This window comes from Lycorma delicatula, chromosome 11 (genome assembly GCF_047948215.1).
Source record: "Lycorma delicatula isolate Av1 chromosome 11, ASM4794821v1, whole genome shotgun sequence".
In the NCBI taxonomy this organism is placed as follows: Eukaryota; Metazoa; Arthropoda; class Insecta; order Hemiptera; family Fulgoridae; genus Lycorma; species Lycorma delicatula.
The window spans coordinates 64,557,814-64,571,911 of record NC_134465.1 but is presented as its reverse complement, the minus strand read 5'-3'; positions in this window follow the sequence as shown (position 1 = coordinate 64,571,911).

Genomic DNA, 14,098 nt, shown 5'->3' with positions numbered 1-14,098 from the left:
TTGGGACCAATTTTGTACAAATTTTTTCATACCCATTTCGTTAGTCAAAATTTGATCGACTGTGGTATACAATTCAAATTCAATTGTTCAGCAATCATTTCGACAGTTAATCGCCGGTCGTACCGTATCAAGTCTCAGATTCGTTCAACGTTGTCGTCACTTTTTAACGTTAACGGTCTTCCAGAGCGTATATCATCCGCAATTGATTCCCGGCTACCTGATATGCTTTAAACCACCTAAAAACTTGGGCTCGTGACAGTGTCATCTCCATACGCCCTTTTCAATTTTGAAAAAGTTTCAGTAGCATTCTCACCGAGTTTAACACAAAATTTGATTGCACAACGTTGTAATATCATATCATTCATTTTTGTAACACACAACAAAAACTCGTTTCACGATAACTTTACGTTTCACGTGGCAACAGTAAACTAACAATTTTTATACATAATAAAAATCAGCTGTTCATATAACCATATGTTTACTAGTAACTTTACAGTGTTGCCATTTTGGTTGCCAAAAAAAAAACTAGCCTACTGCTTTATTAAAGACCTCTTATACATGGAGATTATTAAAATATTTTTATTTTACTAAATTTTAACATTTCATGTTTTGTTTTAAAATCATTGCGCCTTTGTGTTGACCTTCAACTTTTGTATTGTTTTTCCTTTTTGTATGTTATCATGAAGAAAAACCAAAACTTTTTTTGAAAATTAGACGATATATTCTGGAGAAGCAAACTTATAATTTTAATTTCTGGTATATATTTTATCATAATTTTTCTTTTTGTTACTCTTTACAAGATTTCTACATTTTTTCTTCCTCAATTTTTTATTTATTTATTTTTTCATTTTCAGATTTGGACTCCCTCCCCCTTTAATTTTTTGATTTGTTTAATAACTATTTCTCTGTTTGATTTATACTAACACTAAACAGATCTCAATAATATATAAAGATTAATATACAAACAAAAAATCTTAATTAAAATTTATATATATATGTAGTTCTTATTGGTCTTCTTTTTCTGTTTCATCTTTTCATGACAAAACACGAAAATTTTCTATATAATTACATAACGTTAACTACCTAAATCCTAACTAAACAAAACCATTTCTTTTTCTATATAAATTAAAAACGTTTGAAACAACAATTACGACATACAAATTTAATAAAAATAAAAATATTAATTTATTTAGAAGCTTAAAAAATATTATTATAAATGGAGAATGAAATAGTAGTTGGAAAGGTGGAGAGAAGTGGTTAAAAATGAAGGGGGAAAACACAGAGAGGGGTATAAAGTACTTGAAAGTGGTGCAACGAAGCGAAAAACACCTTTTTAACACTTGGATTTGTAACTAAAGAGGTCTAGGTTGTTCATATAAAAAAAAAAACGCGTTAAAGAAAAAGTGTGTACGGACAGAAACTGTTATAAAACGATAAAAAATGGATCTTTCTCTCTCTCTCTCTCCTCTCGCCCTCTCCCACTCTCCCACTCACTCTCTCTCTCTCTCTCTCTCTCTATATATATATATATATATATATATATATATATATATACATACACTCTTATAAGAGAGTAATATAACCTAATGTAACGTTGATGATGATGATGACTGTGTCACCTTGATTGAATGAAGTTATGGAGAAGTCTTTTTTTTAACTCATAATGTTTTAGAAACATCTAGAATAAAAATCTAATGCAAGCAACACCTTTTTACTCGCTAGCCCTTCCCAACTCCTACCGTAGTCTCGTCAAGTTAATACAGTCACTACTACTCCAGATTCACTTCTCAATAAAAAGCTACCTAACGCTCACTTCTCTTTAACTTATCTACTTCTGTACTTAATATATATATATATATATATATATATATATATTTATAAACGACACGCACACTTAAATTCACCCTTGTTAAAGGTGTAAGGTATAAAAAACAAAAAATAAACAGCAATTAAATTAAAAATGTATACAATAAAATTAAATAAACACAGTAACTTCATTTAAAAAAGAAGTATATTAATGTTGTATGAATTAAAAATAAAAGAATTAAACAAAAGATCACCTTTTAATAAAGGGATATAATCTTGCTATATAAATTTAAACGTAACACCAGTTAAGTATTAAGTAAACACCTTTTATGTAAAAATAAATGAGTAACATATTTAAAGTATAATTAATAATAAAAAAAAAATTAACTACAATAATTATATCTAAATTCATTTAAAAATTAAAAGGATTTTTATTCAATTTTTAAAATTACAAGTAAAACAAAAGTTTTTGACATTTTTAAATATAAGACATTATTCTCCCATTAAAAAGCATTTTTCATTACAGTTTTCGTTCATCTTCTACGAACGCTACAGACATACTTAAAAAGAAGAATAAAAAGTACAATTTTTTATCAACGAAATATAATAATTTATTCCGTAAATTAATTATGCAGGTGTCCCACAAAAAAACGGAGAAACTTTCAGAACATGTTCTACTGATGAAAATAATGAAAAAATCAATTAGTATACGTCTGGAAACGCTTTATTTTCGAGTTATGTTAGTGTAAGATTCCATCCGGATTTCAGCTCTTTAAAAACAAAAAAGAAGACCTACTGTAATTTTTGGAACCCAAAAAGAAGTAACCGGCCACCGTGGCGCGAGTGGTAGGGTCTTAGCCTTACACCCGGAGTTCCCCGGTTCGAATCCCGGTCAGGTATGGCATTTTCAGACCTGCTACAAATCATTCATCTCATCCCTCTTGTATTGTATTGATAATTGAACTTTAATTTGGTTAATGGACTGTAGAATAAAAACACTGAATTGAATATAACATTTTTAATAACAAAGAACGATACTAACACTTTTAACAAAAGAATGTTGATACATATTAGTTGGCGACTCGGCCATATTGTATAATTGCTCCCTTAGCGCACTAACAATTAATGAATAAAAAAAACATATTCTTATAGAATAAAAACATTATGTAAAAAAAAGAAGAAAAACTAATATCTTGTATCACATGGTGTACCAGACAGCAGCGCTACCTGAATAGTTCGATCTTATGCAAGCGACGCAACACCTCTGAAACAATACTTAACTGTGGACCCAAAGGTAAAAAAAAAATTTTAAGTAAAATTGGTAGTTTCTTATGTAATACGAGATGGGAAATAAAGATTTCAGAACTGTAACTCCAGCAGGTTTTTAGAAATACTACGTAAAACAAAAATTCAGTTTTTTTTAGGTTAATAATACAATAGCTTTGTTAAACGATTAATAAATGTGAAAGATTTAGAAACAACACTTATAGAGAATCTAATTCTGAAAAAATTTTAATTTTAGGAACCAAGATCAGCAAAAAGAAAGCTATTGATGATAGCAGCGACTTTAATAGTACTGTGCCTGCCTGATTTTCGGCAGTAAACAGCAAGAGGAATGTAAAGATGATGATATCACTCCAGAGACGAATGAATTTAAGGATCGTGGCTGCGTACCGAACGGTATCGGCGGATGGGATGTGAGTCCTGGCCGGGGTACCGCCGATCCAGTAATGGGCTACCCAAATGAAACGTATATATGAGGGCATGAACAGGGAAGATGCCAGTAATCTCTTGCTACAAGAGCTGGGCCCTGGACAAAGAAGCTTATTCCTGAGATAGGACCGTGGCTGGGAAAGAAACACGGCGACGTAGAGTAGTACCTGTCACAATTCCTCTCCGGTGACGGAAAATTTGGTGTATATTTATACAGGTTTAGAAGAAGGGAGCTTCCAAATTGTGTGTACTGCGATCAAGAGGACACTTCCTGCCACATCTGTTTTGAATGTGCACATTGGTAGGCTCTAAAAGCAAGATATAACATACAAGAGATTACCCCGGAAACTATAACAAAGTATATGTTGAGAGATAAAGAGAAATGACTGACAATAGAGAGATTCGAGGCTGAGGTTATACGAGCAAAGGAATCGGATTACAAGAGATAGGAGTTTAAGAAAAAAAAACACAAACGGCGGAGACCCGGCTGCTAGGGCAGAGCCCGGGAACGGCATAGCCGGACTCGGTGTGCCTGGTCTTAGCGGTTAGAGGCAGAGGCAAGATGAAAATAAGGAAAAGATCCGGAACCGGTGAGCCGACCTGCCATACCGGACGTATTGCAGATAGGTGGGGAGTCTCATTAAAGTTGCAAGAACACTCCCTTGAACTGAGTAATACTTGATTGTTGACCCGGCCCAGGAAAGCAGGACAAACGCGAAAAAAAATTCTAAAATGATTAATGTAAATACAGCCAAAGTAAATAATTAATCGGTTTTATATTAAAGAAAAACGGAGGAAAACAGAGTATTATTCTTTCTGTACCTACTAAAAATTATTTTTAATATAACAAAGAAAAAGAATAAAACACATGTAATGATAAATGGTAATAAAATAACCAATCTCAGAAGAATTGTTTGAAATTGCTTCCTTCACAATGTACACAGCACTCTGCCCGACGTAAAGCATGTCCGGGGTTTTTTGTATCATCTCGTTTCGTATAAATTCAATAATATTTCGTATTTTACATTATGAGTAACTCTTTTTTAGCATTAACATTTTGTCGATATACTATCGTTCTCATATGGCTCCAAACGAAATAATCTAGTGACGTTAAGTCAAGTGATCGCAGTGGCCAATCGATTGCTCCACCACATCCAAATCCAGTTTAAGAAATTAGGATTCAAGTGACTTCTATCAACTAAAGAAAAATGTGACGTTATGTCATCGTACTGGAAAATCATTTAAAATCTAGTTTGTAAAGGTGCATTCTCCAAAAGAGCCGGAAATGTTTTCAAGAAATGAACGCACGCTTCTCCCGTAAAATTTTCATTGAAAACATATGATCCCATAAGTTTTTCATAAATAATGCCACACCAATCGTTAATGTGAAATTTATATCGCAAAATAGTTTCTACACTAACATGTGGATTTTCTTCGCTCTATAAATGACTATTTTTAGAACTGAAAACTCTGTTTCTCGTAAAAATGGCTTCATCAGTAATTAAAATTGAATTTACCTTATCATCGTTGTCTAGAAACCGATGAGAGAAGTTTAATCGATCGGGGTAATCTGTTGACCGCAAATTTTAAAGCTTCTGTGGGGAGAAAGGATAAAGATTTTTTTTTCCGTAGGATTCGCCGTACTTTGTTTTTTGACAAACCAATGCGAATAAAATTCACCTTATAATAGTACCTCGGCTACTTCGAGAGTTCCAGCGTTCAAGTGCCTGGACTACGCAGAATATGCTGAAACACACAATGTTCATCATTAACACAATAATTTACTTGGCGTTTAACAGAAAACGAACGGGTTGGAAACGATCCTTTCGTTTGTAAATTCTAATACATCGTATAATGTTAAAAAAGAATGCTTTAAAAGATTGTTTATTAAGAACAATTAAAAAAAAATGGGCAAGGAAAAATTGTTCTAAGATATCGGATGGAGAAAAATGGAATCGGTGTATCGTTTAACACAAAATTTGTGCAACAAAAAATTAGTCGTTATAATTATAGAATAAAAAATTGAATACAGCTAAGAAAAAAACAATGATTTTTAATGAAAATATTTGATCCAATAAACTATGAAACATGTAAATATATAAATAAACCTACACCAGAAATTTAAAGAAATAACGTATGAAAAGACTGACTTTTCATTGGCCAGATTTTAAGAATGAATAAAAAGAATATTCCTTAGAAAATATTTTTATTTATCTAGAAATAAAAAAATAAAAGCGTATATTTTGGCAAAATATAAGGAATGGTACAAGAGTCCATTCGTCTTGACTTTTATCTGGAGGTTCGAATCCAATTTATACACGACACTTTTCATACGCTCCAAATTCAATTTCTATATCACTCGCATAAGCTTCAAGTTTATATGACGAAATCATCATTTTTCTCTGTTTAGCCTCAGGGAATCATCGTCAGATATTACTACAGAGGATGATATGTATTATTTTAAGTGAAGTTTAGTCTCGTACAGTCTCAGTTCGACCATTCCTGAGATGTGTGGTTAATTGAAACCCAACCACTAAAGAACACCGGTATCCACGATCTAGTATTCAAATCCGTATAAAAGTTACTAGGATTTGAACGCTGGAACTCTCGACTTTGAAATCAGCTGATATTCTAAGACGCGTTCACCATTAGACCAACCCGGTGGGTCTGGCAAAATTATCAAGTCAAAAAAAAAAGACTTTGCTTTAAGAAAGATGTAAAGAAAATAGAAATAGATATTTCAGAATAAGAAAATCGGGAGGGAATTAATCAAGAAAAATTAAAAATATATCGTAATAAGGTTTTTCAAAGAACAAGTTACAAAATAAAGTAGTATAATAACAGAAAAAGGGAAGTAAAATTATGAAAAGACCGTTGTTAGGCAAAGCATTAAACGTGAGCCACAGTTGGGCAAAATAAAAATATTTATATAAATGAAATTTAGTAATAACAAACATAAAATTTATTATTTTAAAGGAGTTAAATAATAAACACATCTAAAGGTTTATAAAACAACGGGGTGGGTTATTTACGCCATTTTAAAATTTCTAATTATTCGGGGACATCGCAGGATTTTGAAATTCGGTACTTTGTTAATATATGCGCTGAAATCAGCTTGACTTCTCGAAATCAGCTGATTTGGGAAGACGCGTTTACCTATATACCAACTCGGTGGCGAGTTGTGAATTGGGTATACTAAGCTAATTAATGCCCACCAGTTTGGCTCTCCTAATTCTAACTGAGGAGTGCCCAACTGGTACTAGATTGTCTAATATTCAAGACTAATCAAATTTCGTTTCATATGTGAAGAATTTGATCATCCAAAAGAGTTGCATTAAGAGAATGCTACAATCTCTCTTTAATAGTTGGATGAAGAACTCAATTTAGCGGTTTTGCGTACGTAGGAACGCGCTTGTGAAGTGCTGTGTACATAGTGATAATATTCTAATGACCACTTTTTCGTTTCGATGTCTGTTTTTTTTTATGCTTGCTGTATGACTTCTAATATCTAATAATTACTGTTTGATATCGAGTATTAATGTTTGACATATAAACTACGTTATACTATTGATCTAGAATACCAGTTACTTGCGAACATTTAGTTTCGTTTTATGTCACTAATGATCGTTGATGTAACTATAAACAAACAAAAAAAAAACTTATAAAACTTGGAAAAATCACAAGTAAACAACTGACGTTTTGCTTTATTACTGCAAGACTCCCAACGAACCGACAGGTTAACCAACCTAACGCCGAAAGAATGTATCATATAATTCTAAAGCAATCAGAACGAATTTCCGAAGGCACTGTATCTAAAATATTATCAAATATTTAATTAACGTGTCGTCAGAAAGTAAGAAAAAGAATAATAAAAATGAATTAAACTAAATTAGAAAATAATTTAAAAAATTAAGTTAAGATAAAGGTAATATAATAGGTATGTCAAAATAAATATATTTTTTTTTATACATACATAATCTAAATTAGGCTGTTCTTGCAGGAATAGTAATAATAACATTTTATAGTTAAAAGTGAATTCTTAAAACAAAAAGAAAGAAAAATAAGTAAAAGAAATAGATAATATAATAGAATCAATAGAATAAAAGATTATAACAAAAGGAAAAACCGGGATAAAACATTATAATATTATAACGAAAACGAGGGGGACGAAATTAGGGGTAAAGTATTTCGACAGGATTTGATGGACTGATGAATAATAAACTGTTTTACACAATTTCATCCCTTCTACTAAAATTTTATAAGGGGGCTAAAAAGGGAATAAAGAAGAAAGACTTTTCCTTTTATACGTACAATACATAATAATAATCATCATAAAGAAAATTATGATAAAGAAAATAAGTTGGTGTCTCAAAGGAAGTATGTAATAACGGGACGGGTAAGGGAAAGCAGGGTGAATTTAAGGAATAAGCTTTATATATATATATATATATATATATAAAGAATAGTACAGAATAAAAGAGTTAGTAAGAGAAGAAAATGTAGAGAGGGGAGAGGGAAAGAAGAAAAGTAGAAACGGGAAGTAATATAAGGTGCGAAGAAAACGAGATAGAATAATCCAAAGAACTTTCCTTTAAATAGAAGTGTGAAGCCTGTACAATGTATAATTTCTCACGGGAGTGAGATGGAGTTATTGTGAAAAGAAAAGACGAGAAAGAGAGAGTAAGTGTGTGAACGGTATACAAAAGAGTATAGAAGAGAATAAAAGCGACGACAAGAGATGAAGAAAAGTGTAAAGATAGCGACAAAGAGGGAGAGAAAGAGAGAGAAAGTAATTTTCAGCAGCAGCTTTCAAGCTACAAAACCGACGACGCCGGGCTCGACGCCTCGGCGACGTCGTCATCGTTTTCGGATAAAGGATAAAGGTTTTCCCATCTATTCATTCAATAGAGAACTTCACAATGAAGAGAACAGAACATTGAACAGAGTACAGTATAGTCTGCCTTGTAGCAATATACTATATACAACTCTAACTCTGCCACTGTAAGCTTTACATCTCACACCCGTACTGTAATTTTCCCCCACCCAAAATCTTTAACAACCATATCTCACCGCAATGTACTGTTCTATTCTTCTGTTGTATATCACAGTATGTTTCTAAGTAACATTAATGTTACAACTGTGATTTGTCTTGAACGAATACCAAATACTAACTAAATGTAGTGAATAAATACAAGCAGTATATAAGGGCTAGATTTAACCTTTATAAAGCATAGAAATCGCAACTTATAAATTATTACATTCCTGTTTTAACTTTCTTCTTATCTTATCTCTATTTATTTTTATATTACTGGAGAATAGGTTTCTATTCTCAAAATAATGGTGATTATGTACCTACATATATAAAATAATATTTCTTGAGACATTCAGCAAAAACTATTGAAGATAAACTGTTAAAAATTTGTATTCACGTTTTTCTTATGGTTTATGTGTATACCAAGAAAAGATTTTTTGAAATTCAGAGTTAAAATAGAGGAACAATGAAATTTACTACATTTTGTTTTAATTTTTCGGTAAAAAATGTCAAAGATATCAACTTTATTTTTGGTGTGTGTAACCTTCATATGAATATCTATAATCAATATCTAAATTTTATAAAATTTTTGAAATTGAAAGTAGTGAAAAAAGGTAAAAAATTTTAAACATGAATTTTCCTCATTTCCGACTTTATTTAGGCTTGCAAATACTCTTCAGATAAATATTTAAAAAAACCATTTTCAATTTTTTTTTAAATTTTGAGTTTGGGTGGAAAGCGGAAAAATTGTGAGGTCTTAAAATAGCGTTGCAGTTTTTGATTTTTGTTCATTTTGTTCCGAGGTATTGAATTCTTTAAAGATTGAGATTGCAACATATATCATCTACTCACAGCTCAACCTAGGATCAAAAAATTTTGGGGGACACTAAAAAATTTTTGATTTTCAATGTGAGCGGTGGACGAAATATTTTTTTTTAAATCAATGCTCTAGAGATATGATGCCAAGAAAGTAAAAATGTTCTTTTAAATAAATTTCTTTTTCTGAACGATACATAAATTGTACGTTATACAGATTACGCCATTATACGATAAGTTTAAAAAAAAAAAATTAATTATATTATAAAAAAAAACCTGATTAACCTGTATTAGTTATTTAAATACAAACACATGAAATAATAATATTAAGGTAAATACATTAAATATAAAAAATTATTACAAATTATTAATTCACAGTTTGAAGGCACTACAGAAAATCAGTTGAGCAAATTATTTATATACTTGTTTTAAGGAATACAGATAAATAATTTTTTTTTGTTTTATTTATATATTATTATTTACAAATTCATGGGTAGAATAATATTGTTTCCATTAAAAAAAAATCTTTTAATTGTATTTTAAATAAATTGATGAATTTAAATAAATTCATCAATTTGCTGAAACGCTGAAATTGCTGAAATGGTTCACCAATTTATTAAAAAATGACTATGGAACATAATAAGACAAATATTAAACTGGCACATAACCGTAACTGATAAGGCAAATTGTAATTTCAAATTAATTAATTTAATCTAATTAGTGCTACTACCACTAATTTAAAAAAATGTATTTATAAAGCATAAAATCACTGAATGTGTGTAAAAAATAAATTTTATGATCTGACATTTTTTTTTATTATTCCTAATATGCACGTTGCAAATTGTTCAACTTCTGAACAATAAGCAACCCTTCATGACTCAATGAGATGAGGAAGATAGTAAGACATGTAAATAGAATGTAGTCTTGTACAGACCTGGGACAATCATTTCTAAATCAGCTGATTTGGAAGTCGAGAGTTCTAAGGTTCAAATCTTAGTAAAGCCAATTACTTTTATTAAGATTTAAATACTAGATGGATACAGTTGTTCTTTAGTGGTTTCACGCGGGACTCCGTGATGGCGCTGTGCGGGGTAGGCGTTAATTCTCCTCTCCCGGGCGGACGGGAACGGAGTCAGATAGAAACTCATTTTGAGTATTAAGCGGGGTTCTTAAGGAAACTAGGTCTAAATTTCGATGTACAAAACTTTAGTGGGAAAGTTTATTGTTGAGGTTGTTAGTACGGATCTGAGACATTCAGATAGTGGCTCTTTAATAGTTAGATCTAGGCGCGGGGTCTTCGTTCCGCGGTTAGGTTTCTAGCTCAGTTCCTGAGGGCGACGTGGTAGCTGCAGGTATCCCTTGTCTTCATTCTGAAGGCATAAACATGTAAATCTATTTCGGGGTGAATTTTTACCGATGTGGATGTCCCTCGGGGCATCTGCATCGGTGGCATCTCTGCGGGGCCTGGACTGAAAGCTGTGTGGCACAATCAGTTTGAGGGCGAGAAGATGTCCTCCGTTAAAGCCACTACTCGAGATCGAGATGTTCTTTAGTGGTTGTGTTTCAATTAAACACACATCTCAGGAATGATCGGCCTGAGACTGTACAAGACTACACTTCATTTATATTCACACATATCATCCTCTGAAGAAATACCTTACGGTGTTTCCGGAGGTTAAGCAGAAAAAGAAAGAAAAAAAGGACAATCATTTATGAAATGTGTGGTTAATTAAACCCAGCCATTAAAATACACCTGTATCCACTGTCTAGTATTCATACGGACTTTTATTAGGATTTTAACCACAGAACCTTCGATTTCGAAAAAATCATCAGTTAATTTGCAACGATGTTTTCACCAGTAGACTAATAGGCTGGATTTATTAACTTAATCAGCTGTCTAATAGTTACTTTAACTCGAATGTCTAATAGTTACTTTAACACGATTAAATTAATATTAATTAATAGTGATCGAACAAAAATAAGAAAGTTTAATAAACACACAATAAAATTTTCGAAATATTATAAATCAACCTAAAGTAGAACGTAAAGATTTCTATAATTCTATACAGAATTCATATAATGGGGAGAGTTAAGATCAAAGCGAAGTTTTATGTCCAGTTGATTTGTTTGTTTACATTTATCAAATGAAAATAATAATAATAATAACGAAAAAGAGCATCAGTGGGAAAGGGTGACGTAATATTCAAGCTGTTGCACCATACTGTCCTTATTCATTCACGTGCGTGCGCGCGTGCGCATACACAACAAACGCAAATGTACATACTTATATATATATTAGCATAAAAACTACAAAGGGAAAGGGCTACAAACGGTAGAAGAATAAAAAACAGCTTGGTTGATTGATGCGTTACATCCCCACTACTCTCTTTATCTTTACTGTACTCTTCAATTGTCTCTTTTTACCCTTCCCCAATACTGTACCAACCACTGCTTGTACAATTCCTAACATCTTGTTAGCCTTACTTCCCCTCCACACACTTTACCATCCATAACCTTTATTTCACTATCAATCCCTTCTGTAGCAGTAAGCCTACCTTCAAATTCTCTGTTTCTCTCTCTCCTTCTCTCTTCTAATACAACAACCCCTCATTACTAAGATTGCATCACTAATTTCATTTCAAGATAATGCAGTTTCGTTGATCATCAATTTGTTTTGAAATGAAAAATCTCGACATCTCATCATTCAAGCTACACACACACACACACACACACACACACACACACACACACACACACACACACACACACACACACACACACACACACACACACACCATATATATATTAAAATTATGTTAAATAAATATATAATTTTATATGAAAATGATTTCGTTTTACAATTTAATAAAAACAAATTCCTTTCAATATATTAAATGCCATATTTTAATACCAATAATATCAAAATCATTTAAACATAGTTATTTATTTTGATTATAAAATAAACTTAAAAAGAGACGATGAATGAAGTAGTAATTTCCCCGGCTTTGCTCTTAAAACATATTATACACTAATCATAATTAAATATTATAATAAATTAATTTTAAAAAATAAAAAATAAATTGGAAAAAATTTAAATATATATATTTTTTATTTAATAAAATTATTAAACAAATTTATTTGTAAATATCTTTTCTTTTTTGTATGTTCTTTACGTTTTTTTTTCAACATCTTTGCTTTTTACTTCCTTGTACGAAGTAAAGAAAGTATGTGATCACGAAAAATGTCGGTTTCCAAATTTGAACGGAAATATAAATTTTGACCATCCCTGAATCCATTTTGACTAGTTTCGGCTGTACGTACGTATGTATCTCACGTAACTCAAAAACGATCAGCCGTAGGATGTTGAAATTCTGGATTTAAGATTGCTGTAACATCTAGTTGTGCATCTCCCCTTATGATTGCAATCAACTGAACGAAAAGTGTCTAAAAAAAAGCCCAAAATCCAAAAAAATTGAATTTTTGATTTTTTTCTTAACTGCAGTAATAAGCCCTCATTGAGCGCTTTTCAACGATATATCATAAGTGTACTTTTTTTCATTGGTTCCGGAGTTACAGCCCAATAAAATTTTAATTAATGAAATATTTTGATCTTACAAGGAGGAAGGTACATCGGTTCAATTTCGATTTCATTTCGTTTTTTGTTTACTTCTTTTTTTTTTAATTTTATTATATTGATTTATTGATACTTATTAACCTGTGACTGTAAAAAAATGTTTACAATAAATAATAATTCAATAAAAATAATATAAAGGAAAAATATGGAAAGAAATAAGTTTTAAGTGAAAGAAATTTTACGTACTTTTAAAAATGTGAATATGCAATTTAATAGGCGTACGAGGAACACATGTGTTGTCCACATCAGATTTTTTTAAAACTGTTTAGCTTCATACAGCAAATTAAAGATATAATTAAATTTTTAAACTTTAAAGAAGTACATTCCTCAACCACTGAAAAAGGTTGTTTTTATTTGACCTAAAAAAAAAAATGTATCCATCCTTCAGTATAAAAAAAAAACCATACCAGGCAAACCTTTCAAGGCAAAGGAAATTGAGTGGTGAAGTAGTGGTTCCCGTTGCATTGTGTTTACACAGCCAAACATATTATTTCATAATATACTAAAAAACAATTACAGATGACACTGTTTGGTGCATCGGTTGGACTAACTGTACACTGAACATCATTACTATCAGAGAAAACGACTCTGATTGATGTGTTTTGTACCTCAGGTACTTGTTATGGATGACTATCATAAGAAATGCTGAAACAGGTTGTTAACAGTAAAAGAACTGATTAATGTATTATTTTCTGTAATGAAACAAAGCGTTATATACATTATTTTAATTCAATTAGAGAAAACTACCGTATTTATTTTTAAAATTAAAATATTACGTAAGATGCTTTAATTAAAACGATCACCTTTAATGAAACACAGATAATTGAGAAAATACTGACTGGAGAAATAAAAAACAAAAAGAATATACAATTTTTGTTACAAAATTGCCATTTCATCTCATTCTCTGATATAATACCTAACGTTGGTCCCGGAAGCTAACAAAAATAAAGAAGTATAAACTTTTAGATGGCATGCTGCGAAAATTTAAACGCGTGCGTTTCGTTGCTTGTTTCAGGCGATCGAGTAAAACAATCAAGTAAAAAAAAAAAAAAAAAAAAAAAAATAGATAAAACCCGACAGACAAATTTTTTAATGAG